The 12,400-nt window shown below is 31.1% G+C and overlaps 1 long non-coding RNA gene across 4 annotated transcripts; it reads left to right on the top strand.

Annotated features, from left to right (window-relative positions):
* The first annotated feature begins 9,235 nt into the window (after nucleotides 1-9,235).
* LOC106296258 lies at nucleotides 9,236-11,204 on the top strand. Of its 4 annotated transcripts, none has more exons than XR_001261175.1 (8): nucleotides 9,236-9,504; nucleotides 9,610-9,695; nucleotides 9,779-9,866; nucleotides 9,978-10,087; nucleotides 10,304-10,396; nucleotides 10,553-10,615; nucleotides 10,768-10,769; nucleotides 10,841-11,204. It is a non-coding gene; the product is annotated as an uncharacterized LOC106296258 (long non-coding RNA). The 4 variants fall into 4 exon arrangements; XR_001261172.1 differs by having other exon boundaries at nucleotides 10,737-10,769; XR_001261174.1 differs by having other exon boundaries at nucleotides 10,553-10,676.
* Nucleotides 11,205-12,400: the final 1,196 nt, after the last annotated feature.

The following is a 12,400-nucleotide window of genomic DNA, read 5'->3' as shown; positions in this document are numbered from 1 at the left end:
ATTCATTATTAACTGTTTGTTCTTTTACTAAGGTTCAACCGATCCGGGAACGGGATCAGCGCATGGATCAACCGTATGATGTACTCGGCCCTCGACAGTGGACATCCGACTTTCACTCACTTCCCAACCGACAAGCAGGTTCTGTGGTTTCGTCAGTTTGCGGTAAGTATTCTAATTTTTTACTTATATTTTTAATCTTTAATATAAATTTTCTACTAATTGTGTTTTTTTTTCAGCAAGAGTTCAACTGGAATTCCGATGAGACGCTCTTTATCTATCACCACTTCGTCCATAAAGTTATGGACAACTATGGGAAGCAGATCCACGAGTGGAAGAAGAAGTGGGAAATCAATAAGGTTCGATTTAATTTATTAAACAATTTTTTAATTTATTAAACTATTTTTTAATTTATTAAACTTTTTTTTAATTTATTAAACTTTTTCTTTTTTTTTTAATTAAAAGGTCCCAAAGTCGATGAACGATACGGTCTGGAAGGAGTTGTGTGCGCATTGGGATAAGGAGGAGACGAAAGAAACTTCTTCCACCAACTCCACCAACCGCAGGAGCGACCGTAAAGGGAAGGGCATCTACAAGCATAACTTGGGTGCTCAATCTATTGCCACTCTCGGAGATCGCATGGTAAGTTCAACCGCTTTTTCTTCAATTATTTGAGTTTCAGAATTTAAATTTATTGTGCATTTCTTCTAATTTCTAATGTTTCTTTAATTTTATGTTTTTTTTCAAGGCGGAAGAAAATGATGGCGAGCCGGTCGATGATCTCGCCCTAATGAGGAGGGCGTATACCAACAAGAAGACCGGCCAGATTGATGACGGTCTTGTGAGGGACGTGGTCGACCTGGTCCAAACTCAGGTGGTAGACGAAGTGTCTCAGCTTCAAACCGAGGATGACGCTTCGACGGCTTCGACCAACTTGTCCCGGTTTCGAATCAACGAAATCGTTGAATCCGTAAGTTCTTTTTTTTTAAGTTCAATTCATTTATTTCTTGGTTTAAATTTCTAAATTTGGCTTTTTTCTATTCAGTCGGTTCCAAAGAAGAAGGGACGTTTGTTCGGTTTGGGTCGTCGCACCCGGTCGGTTCCTCCTTCTTCTGCACCACCGCCCTTTGTTGATCCAGAAGTACTTACGGCTCAGTTGAAGGACAAAGATGATCGAATATCTTTGTTGGAGACCCAGATGGCGGCTCAACAGGCGGGCTATGAGGCACAGAGGAGGCTGAACCAGCAAATGATGGAGATGATGCAGAGGATGTACCCGAACGAGGTGTTCCCGGACGTGCCAGACCCGTAATTTTTTTTTTCTCCAATCTCGGAATGTTTTATTTTTATTTGTGAAACTTTGAATATTAATTAGTATGATTTCAATTTTACTTTTAATTTCATATTTTCGAATTTAAATTTCAGAAATTTTATTTTTTCAAAAAAATTAATATTTTTTACATTTCGAGGAAATTAATTATATTTTTCACTACATCGATCGATGCGTTTTTGAACAAAAACGCATCGATCGATCCGTTTTTTTTTTTAAAATATAGCGAGGGACATTTCCCTCGGAATTTTCCGAGGGACAACTCCCTCGGAAAATTCCGAGGAACGGATCCCTCGGAATATACCGAGGGAACAGTTCCTCGGAATAAACCGAGGAAAAAGTCCGTCGGTATACTCCTATCGATCGATGTATATATGTCCAAACACGCATCGATCGATGAACTTCCGAGGAATTATCCCGACGAAGTTCTACCTCGGTATATTCCGAGGACTTTTCCGACAAACAAGGGATCCTCGGAATTTCCTCGGAAATTTATTTCCTCGGAATTCCGTCGGAAAATTCCGAGGGATTTCAGAGGAAAAAAAAAATTCCGAAGAATTATTTCCGACGACGTATTTCGTCGGAATTGCGTCGGAATAACGATATTCCGACGAAATTCCGACGATTTTTTCCCTCAGAATCCTTGTTTTTTTCTTGTAGTGACGTATTCAAATATAACCCCACTTTCTTTTTGCACGTATCTCTATCAATGCCTTCATCTAAACTAAAATTTTCTCAGCAACAACTTTCACTAATCTTAATCACAATACATCTTAGACTTATCATCTCAATTAAGAGATTTAACCTAGTCATTTGTGGTAAATCTTGAATTTCTTCCGTTTATTTATCGAAGTTAAGAACCGTTTCTTACCCGAAGTTAAGAACCGTCTCTTACCCGAAGCTAAGAACCGTCTCTTAGCCGAAGTTAAGAACCCCAGTTAAGAGACTGGAGTTAATCATGGTCTAACTACTTTTGTATTATTTCCTCAACTACAAGATTTCAAATCACGGGGTGATGGTCTAGTGGTAGGAGACTTTGAGATTGCCAAGCAACCCGGGTCCATACAATAATTCATCTCGTGGCGAAGCGGATATGAACCTATTTTACGGTTCATTCGAATATCCGTAGTGAAAATTCATCTGTGGATCGCACCATCCTTTGGAAATTAGTTTGGATCTCTCTATGAGCATGATATCCAAAGTTAAAAAAAAAAACTACAAGATTTAAGTTAAAAACAAAGAGCATTTAATTTAACGACACAAAAAACAAAATGTTCAAAACATCTAACAATTTCAAAGGGAAATGGGAATACTATTGTTTTTTTTTCTTTACTTATCTCAGTTTGTTCATTGGTTTTGTGTTTTTTGTTTTTATTTTTCTTCATAACGAAACAATATGTTTACTTCGAAGTCTTAGAAACACCTAATTCTACAAAATCTAGAGACGAAAGTCGTCATAGAATATTAGCTATTCTCTAGTCTGCAGCTCATCTGATTCAAAAACTAGTTAGTACTAAACTTTTATCTCATCTCCTTTATTATTGATTCGATAAGTCAATGACTAGCTATATTAGTAGTAGTTGAGACTCGAAACTCGAAACCATAGATCGATTTGATATGGCGCTTTAGTATCTAGACTTCACTCAATTATTTACAAACATTCAAAGTAGTGAAATTTAAGATATGTTTTATGTGTTGGCGTTAAGTAGGGTAGAAACTTCAGCGATAACTTTATTGAGACTTTTGTAAAAGTTGCCTTCAAAATTACTGCTATCAATTGAAAAGAAACTAGCTAACATAATCACATTTTGAAACCAAATCTTGTTTCTCACGACACAATGTGTAGATATCTGATGCTCTCTATATACCGAAAGAGAAATGTGTAAATAAATGGATTTTAATTTTGTCAGTGGAGGGTTTTGTTTGTCTAAAATAAATTATCGAATGAAGACAGATATTACACGACAAATACATTGAAATCAAAATAAACTCGTGAGGTGGACTTGGACCTTAATAACTTCTTCTTTTTTTGGTGTAATGGACCTTAATATTTCTTATCAAATTCTTCTGATTTTAATTTATTGATAATTCCTTTATAAATTTAAGTTTATGTGCAGACAAGAAAGTGATGAACAACAAAGGGGCAGAATCTTCCGGTCTGTCATTGCATTGTTCTCATGGGAACAACTAAGAAGCTTTTATGTATTTTTGCTTTTGTTACTTTCTGTTGAATGTTTTGGCAGTCATATGCATTGTATCCTCTCCCGGTGAAACAAAGAATCTCTTACCGGAAAATAGAATTTAAATTTAGCAATGCTATACAATTCATTTAAATGTATAAATACTCTTGTCTAAATTCTAAACATTGTTTTAGTACAAATAGTATTGTTCGAAATCATCATATATAGATAGTATGATTCTGGTATTGTTTAAAACGTTTCAAAATTATGTATTTTGAAATTAAAATTCAGATATCGAAAGAGTCGGTTTATATATGTATATTTATGTCAAAACCTATATATTATAGTTATGATCTCCATGGAGCCAGTATGTTCCTTATGATTTAGAGGATTTAAAATCTACGCCAAACAAAACAAAACTATGGTGATGATTGGTTCGACTGTGGCTTTAAAAATTTAGCTGTAGATGATTAGCTGTAGATAAATCGGTTGTAGCTGTAAAGTTGTTACTGTAGATTTTTTCTGCATAGACTTTTGCTGTAGTTAAATTTGTTGTAGCTGTAAGTTGTAGATTGTAGATATTTTAAAATAAAATATATGAAATATGTGTTGTATATATAAAATTATTATTTTATATCAATTAAAATAATTTATATTAATATTTTTTAATAAATTATCAAAATTTATTGTAATTTAAAATGTGATATGTAAAAAATATTTATATTATTTAAATATCTTAATAATTTAAAAACACTCAAATTCAAAATTAAAATATTTATAAAAGTTTTTATTATGATTATATAATTTATTTGATATTATAGATATTTTTTTTCATTTACAGATTCTGCAGCCTATAAAAAGAAGATGTAGGATTTTTGTCTAAAATACATAAGAAAAAGTTTTGCTTTATTTTTTTTTTCTGTAGCTTTAAAAATAAAGTTAAAGCATGATTGGTAAAACTAAATAAAAAGTTGATGTATACTTTAATTTTTAAAAGTAAAGGTACATGATTAGTAAAATTTAGTGATTTAAAAATAAATAAAGCTAAAGTAAGGAGATAAAACCCAACCAATCACCCCTATATAATTTATATACAGCGGATGAATATCATACCTATTACCTTTATTTCTTTCTTTTTTTGTCAAACGACCTTTATTTCTTATAATAACAAAAACAAAACTAGAATCATATGCACATATTTTAACGTATTTAGTGAGGTGAATGTAGATGTAGCTATGAATATAACATTAATGATTGATGACAAATTAAAGGCAGTTAGAGGAAAACAATCCCATATATATTATTTGAGAAGCATTGCAATATTTTTTTTGTAGCCACATGTCATCACTAGAATAATTCTTAGAATCATTAGAGAAATAGGTTGGTCCATCTAAATATATAATAAGCTTTTTATTAAACCACAATAAATACAATATTAATGATTATTTCCTTAATTAATGATTTTGAATAATAAAGATTTGATAAAAATAAGTGTGTATTATAATTATATTTGTTTAATTTTAAGCTATTAAAATAATTATACAATCATAGTAACCATATAATAAAAATTTTAAAAATTATTTATATATTATATTTTGAATTTTTAAAAACGAGTATAAATTACTAAAACTGTTAAAAATTTCACATTCAAATTTTGTGATCTACGATTTAAAACTTTTGTTATGACATGATACAAATAATTAAAAAATATATAAGCTGAAAGTCTCATTTAATAAGTATCAAAAATAAAAGATATATAAATCTATGTATCATTTTTAATTAAACTATATGCCATATAAAAATACATAAATATCTTAATTTTTAAATTTACTTTGAACATTTTTTGATAAAAATTTTGAAAAAATATTGACGACTTAATTTTTTAAAATGTTATAAATTACGTAAACAATTAATCCCACAGTGAAAATTTTGTTATCACTAATTTAGATTTTTTGCTATAACAGATACAAATGATAAAAAAAAATATGAGCTAAAAACATCATCCAATAAATATTAATATTAAAATATACCATATGTATGTTACTATCATTTAAATTTAATTATACATCATATCAAATAGAAAAAATATTTTTTCGATTTATAAAATTTATTTATATGTCCGCACTAATTTAATTATATAAGTAGTAGATAATGACTTTTTAATTATTCAATATATATTTATTATTTCATAATATGTTATAAACATATAATATATAAAATAATTTATATATATAATGTTCATTCCGCGCAAGGCGCGGATCTTAACCTAGTTGACAAGTAAAAGAAAACAATGAAGATGCGTCAGTGTACTAGTGTTTGATCTAATACGACGTGTTGTTATATAATTTGACACCAAAACTCGGAAACTCTATTATTAAACCGTAGTTCATCCAAAACCGACGTATAATAAATAGATCTCAGAATAATTGACACGGTCTCTCATGCATGTGGTAATAGAGCAAGTCAAAGGTCAAAGAACGAAGACAGGAGTGTTTCGAAGCTGGTCCAGCTTCGTCCTCTGTTTCCTAAGCTGGTCCAGCTTCGCCTTCTCCTCCCTAGCTCGTTTTCCACCTATAAATTACATATGAATTTATGATATTATACGTTTGTCTTTTAGCCCTTGGTACATATATGTCTAGCTAGTAGTAAGTTCACACACACACGTAGATGTACTAAATACTAATGTTATGAGAATCAATTAGGCAACGAATGCATGATACATAAAATACTAATTATACTATACCTCCAATGGAAGTCAACTCATGGAATATTCGCTCAGTTGCTCGACACGTATCATCCATCATTTCACAGTGAAGAAACTAGTGGAACCACAATCAAAATAATTCACTTTTTAAATTTCACGGCTAAAGAGTTTATTGACAAACTCTTGATACATATGACACTTAGAGCACATTCATTGTTTTAGAAACTCTTAAGAATAAATTATATTAATAATATTTTAAATATAATTAGATTTTATAATTAAATTTCAAATAACTAAAACATCAACCAATCATAAAATCACATTTGGAGAAAAGGGTTCTAGTAAATATTTTCTAATAACTCAGATGAAAATTGTTTTTTTTTATTTCTTTTCTATATTTCTATTTTTAAAGTTATTTTAATTAAAAATTTCACTGATGATAATGTTCGTAGATCAGACAACATGGTTTACCATTTTACATGTATTTAAAAAAACAAAATAATAATAATAATAATAGTATAATAATAATAAAGATTCACTATGTTTGTCTTTTTTGTTCACCTTATCAATCAGTTAAATTACAGTATAAAATTGCAACATCGTGTTATTCTCTTCTTTTTATCCTATGAAAAGAAAGAAAATTAAAAAATAAAACACTACCATATGTGTGGATAGTTAACTGGTGTGTGTATTCGCTAACTACAAAAAAGAAAATCATTTGAATCACTAATTTAAACACTGAAGACGAAAATAAATTAATTTAGTATGTTGTAATAATTTCCATTCAAGAATAGTATATACCTGGCTAAAAAGCATAACTTTTTCTAAACTTACCAATATACTAATCCATGGCCATACAGTTGTTTGAAAATATGAACGTCGTCGTTCTCCAGTGGAGAGGAAGTGAGGTACACGCGTCTCCACGACCCACACGACCCTAGTGTCTCCGGTCAACCCTGCACTGTCGTTGTTGCAAGTGCTTCTCTATCCTCTCATCACACGTGCTTCCCAGCTCATTCACCCTCTGTCTATATGTTTTTGTGTTATAACAAAAAACAATATTCGAAACACAACTTATAATATTTATTCCATTATAAAATTGAATTTGATTCCCACATTCCTAACAATTACTGCCACTCTTGGACAAGTTCATAGGTTCTTTTTCGATGTGGTGCGTTTATCCAATCTATTTTTTCCCCCTTGTTTGTACTTTTATTCTTTGTGCACTGCTCTCTCGCTCTGTATGCTAGACAGAAAGAAACAAGAGGATGCATGCATGCATGCATGTATATCATCTATCACACGTCATACACGGTTTAAATATTAATAAGTCGAACATCACGGAAAACAATGATTAATCATATATAAATTACAAAAATAAATCATATATAAATTCATATCGACAGTATGTAATTGCGTACCGCTGAATCTAATATACCATGCTTTGGTCGTGCAAAAGCAAAGGAACTATTTGTCAAACAAATCTCGCTGTTAACTCTTTAAAATCTGTTTATACTCCGAGATGGATTAGCCAATAAACTTGATTTCTTCCATAGTTGAGAAGGTATTTTCGATAATTATGTCCGGTTGTATTCGACTTACAATTAAAAGCACTAGTACGTATATGTATAACAAACACACAAGAAACCGAAGCCAATGGATACCTCATGGCCTGGGCTGATTTAAAATATTTAATGAAAACGATTGATCCTAGACAAAGCTTAACGAAACATTCATCTTGTTTAAAAATATTTATAGCCCAATAAATCCGAAGGACATGGCTCTAGTACCTATACACGATCATCATTTTAGTTAGAACTTATAGAATCAAGGGAAGCATAAGAAGAAGTATTGGCCCAGTATAGATAAAGGAGGCAATCATGGTCTTTGATAACCCAACGTAAGTCACTGGGTCCGAAGTATTTATCTTGCAATTGGGCTCGTGGATTAAGCTAAGAATTTTAAAGGCACATTCACTTTCTCCCTCTCTCTCATGGATAGTAACGTTGATAATAAGAAAAAACATAGATTAGATTGAAAAATGACCTTTTCAATGTCTTATAAACAAGGGATAAATTCTGAGACTTTGATAAAAATTTTAAATTTCCTTTTTTAATTAACATTGCTACATGTTCAACATTTATCACTTTCCTTGATAACGTAAAGAGGAGTCGATCATCGTTTATCTTAATTAGTTTAAAAGTTTATGAAATCTGTAAGCTAATAAAATTGTTGTACGTTGTTCGGCCATTTTTCACGTTGCCTATCTATCTATTATTATAAAATAGGGTCCGGCTTAGGGACAAGGGAGAGCAGTGCACCAGGGCCCAGAGACAAAGGGGCCCATGTACACAAATTATCATACTGTTCTCGATAGATCATAATATTGTTCTTTTAAATATAAAGGAAGCAGACAACAAAATTATTTTAAGAGAAGGTTGGACTTTATGGGGCCTTACGATTAGTACACGTTTAAAAAAAAAAAATTTGATCGGTATAATTTGGACCAATGAATGATTGATTTTGTCCTTTTGTTTTGTTTTGTTTTGTAACCTTTTTTTTTTTTTGAATTAGAAGATACAATAAATTGGTCCATATAATTATATATTTTTGTAAGTCTTTTCGTTTTCTTTGCTTTTGCATTGAAATAAAATGAGTGATATGTTTGTAGTTTTTCTTTGGTCTAACTATATTTGTAGTTATTATAACGTCTTACCGTATTTTTAACCTATGCAAAATTTATAATATTCATTATATAAACATTTTATATACGTTCACGTATACATTATTATATGGTAGTCTGTTGCTGACTAACATGCGTACAGGTGCATGCGTAATATTTAGGAGCACATTATTATGAAATTTTTATACAAAAAGTTGTTATAGAAATGTACTTATTAATTACTAATCTAGACAACCTAATAGATAAAATAGCAGAAGTTAGGAAAAAAAAAGGCTTGTAGTCTTACTTGATTTTATCTTAAAAATAAAATTTTTGTTATATTAAAGGGCCAATTTTTTTTATTTTTGCCCTAGGACCTCCGGTATGTTTGAGCCGGCCCTGGTTCTCTGACATCAGCAATGGAGTTTCCAGAGACTGAGTGGCTCAAATCGAGAAGAGTTTTTTTGTTGGTCTTCAGTCGCGACGTTTAGTCTTCTGTTATTATCAACCGACGAGTTACAGATTCTTCTCCTTTATTGCCTTCTTAACGCCATAGACCGACGTGAAGCATGATCTGATATTGAATGCAACTTATCCCTCTGCAAGGCGGTGTATCTACACCTATAAAAAGGTTAGCTTTATTCCCTTGAACATCAGTCTCTCAAACCGTGAAAAAACAAAGTTAATTCATTGTTTGTGAAATGCTAGCTCATTGATCCTCCTTTCTGATTTGAAGTCCGACTGCTGCTCCTCCATGGTTGAAGTGCGATTACACTGATGAAATTTCAGTTGAAGAGGAAACGTCAATGCTTTGGTCAAAAGGTAAGAGGCTCACAAGCTATGGATTCTTTATCAAATACAAGATCAAATTGATTCAAGTGGCGATGTATAAAATTGGATTACAGGTTCGATATCAGAGCAGCAGCCACGAGTGAAAAGATAATTTGTGTGTGGCGTTAATCCAGATGCGTCTACTAGAGCTTGAAAACTCATGTAAGCTTCTCTTCAAGTTTATTTATTTCTTTGGTGTTATAACAGTCTTTTTTTGGTAACAGTTTAAAACAGAGACTTATTTATTTTTCTATTCGAATGTTATTTGCTCAGCTAATCTGAAATATACTAAGGATTATCTAAGGAGTCTAATGTTATTGCTACGAACCTTAGCAAGAATGTGAAACCTTGCTGTCTCAGGTTTACTGAACTACGAGAACAAGGTAAACGTCAGTGCGCCATTTACTTTCTAAAGAAAATGTCTTTAATAATATGCAGACCTGGAGTTGAACAAAAGGAGAGATACTGTAGGTAGCTGCAAAATATAGTGGATCTTGCTTGCATAGCATAAAAATGACTTATCATTTCAGAATACTTGATGGTGTGTTTTCAGTCTTGCTTTCCTACTTTCATCTGACCTATGTTGTTTTTCCTTGCAGGAAGAGCATGACTGCTGCCATTCATGTGAGGATGTTCGTGACACATTTAGAAACAAAGGTTGGGGTGTTACAAATCCAGATTTGATTGACCAGGTGAGGTGTTGATAAAAAAGGTTTGTCAACTTATTGCTTTAAATGTCAAAATATTTGGTTTATAATCCAGTAACCAATCAGATTCTAAAATATATAGTCTTAACTTTTATAGTCCAGTACTCCTAAAGATCTTATGTAATTTCAATTTATTGTAAGAGTATCCCCTAGCTGATCACTGAGAAAACGGTTACCATCCTCACTTGATTGCTCTTGAGCAAGGTAATCATCGTCCATCGATTATTCTATTGTATCCATCCTATCAAAAACACACAATAATCATGTCTTCTTTCTTTCCTTTGTGTGGTTATAATATTTCTACGCTCATACGATCTTCTTGAAGGATTGGGTTCACAAGTCTGTGATTAATACAGTGGTACGCTCTCTATCTCTGTTAGTAATATATACTATCTCCAACGACTAATTTACTTTGGTCCATTGTTATAGAGGGATTGAGGTGACAAACGTGGCCATAGCGTCGTTGGAAATGCGGGAGTGAAGTTAGCCACATTGCAGCTGGTGTACATGGAGAATTGCAATTACCTTACTGTCGATTTCTTCAAGAAGCTTCTCCGGCTCCGAGAGTGCCCATTGTTTTTCTCGGTTGTGGTCAGTGGCTGAGGCACAGAAGAGACTTCTAGGTTATTTAATTTTTCTGAGATGTTCTGCCTGGGGAGTGGGAAGACATCATGCCGTATCGTTTTATTACAACAACACAGTTTGTTCTGCTGTCTCTGTCTGTATTCACTTTTGACCATTACCTTATATGCATGCGCTCAAACATATCAACGATATTTTTTAGTTACGTAGAGATCTTTACTCTTTTCATGTTGTCAGATTCTTTTGTTAGTTGCCAAACACCTTTTCTTTTTTATTCAAACTGAAATTGACTGAAAGGTAATCAACTCAGCCCTAATGGAAGACATTTATAAGCATCAAAATATTTAAATACAAAAGGACATAAACAACTCGAATGGCTTTCCGCAAGTGTTCGATAAACACCAATTTCATATAGTAGGAAGATAAAAAAAACGAATATCAAATTGACTGAATGCTTTGACTAATCTAACTAAAAAGGAACACATGCATTTTCTTTTGAAATGATGAAAGCTTAGATAGCTACTGCTTTTCTTTGTTAATAAACAGTCGAGTTGACATATCATTATAACTAGAACAAACTATTAAAAAAAACAAGATAATTATATTTTATGAATTTTTAATAATTAATTAAGTTTATGATTTATCAAATAAATAGTCAAATAAATAGACAATATTTTTTAAGAAAAAAAAGATAAAAAAAAACTTCATGATATAAATATGAAAAATTAATTTATCTTAGTTTTAGTTGAAAATGAATTAAATATATTTAATATATTTAATTATTTGTAAATTTATTTATTCGTAAATATGAAAATGAATTATTTGTAAATTTTATCCACCAATATAAAGTCCATAAAATTCTTCTCGTTCAAATTTATTTAAAATTCGTGATCTTATACTTGATTCTCCATATATAAGGAAACTCATACTCTTATTCAGTAAATTAATAAACAAAATAAATTAAAAAGTTATAAATACGATGTTAGTTATTGTGGCCACGTAAAATGAACTTTGGATTAATCTAGGAACAAAAGAAATACTCCCTATGTATTTAAAGGAATGATGTTTTAGTTTTTTTGTTTGTTTTTAAAATATTATGTTTTAAATTTTAATTAATTTATGTTGTTTAAAAAGGTAAATATAAATTAAAATGTAAAAAATAAATAGTTGGACATTTATTGAAGACAAAAACCAAAGTAAAAAAGAAATAAAAATACAAATATTTATAGTGTTGTTAATGTATTTAAAATCTTAAAATATCAGTATTTACTTACTGAGGAAATATTAAATAGTGTAATCGTTGAGCGAGAATGTTTACCTAATTAAGAATTGATAAGCAATAACACAATAAGGCAAAAAAGAAATTAGGTAAAATGATAATGCTAAAAAGAAGAAAAATGATGAACA

This window comes from Brassica oleracea, chromosome C1 (genome assembly GCF_000695525.1).
Source record: "Brassica oleracea var. oleracea cultivar TO1000 chromosome C1, BOL, whole genome shotgun sequence".
Classification (NCBI taxonomy): domain Eukaryota; kingdom Viridiplantae; phylum Streptophyta; class Magnoliopsida; order Brassicales; family Brassicaceae; genus Brassica; species Brassica oleracea.
Note: the sequence above shows the minus strand (reverse complement) of the source record. Positions and strands in the feature narration are given on the sequence as shown.